Here is a 240-nt window from a genome sequence, read left to right on the forward strand (position 1 = left end):
CATGTTTTTTAGTTCAACTTAGTCTCCATAACCAGGAGTATCCATACTTTGCGACGATAGTTACCAGCCTAGGAGCACGCAGGCAACCGTTTATTTACCGAAGTTCTAAAGAATTGTACAGATAATGCCGAAGTGAGGATTGTCATGGTATGGCCATGTCCTGAAGAAAATTGTGCGATACGAAAAGCGAAAGCGACGAAGTGGGAGGCCGAAACAAAGATGATGGATAACATCGGGAAA

The 240-nt window shown here is 43.3% G+C and overlaps 1 protein-coding gene across 1 annotated transcript in view; it reads left to right on the plus strand.

Moving 5' to 3' along the window:
* LOC138030122 (fibroblast growth factor receptor 2-like) overlaps positions 1-240 on the plus strand; it is a 10049-nt gene extending 9809 nt beyond the window's left edge. Inside the window, exon 8 of the mRNA XM_068878007.1 lies at positions 1-240. This exon is cut by the window's left edge and continues 100 nt beyond it. The gene's annotated coding sequence lies outside the window, so the exon portion shown is untranslated.

This window comes from Montipora capricornis, chromosome 13 (assembly GCF_036669925.1).
Source record: "Montipora capricornis isolate CH-2021 chromosome 13, ASM3666992v2, whole genome shotgun sequence".
Lineage (NCBI taxonomy): Eukaryota > Metazoa > Cnidaria > Anthozoa > Scleractinia > Acroporidae > Montipora > Montipora capricornis.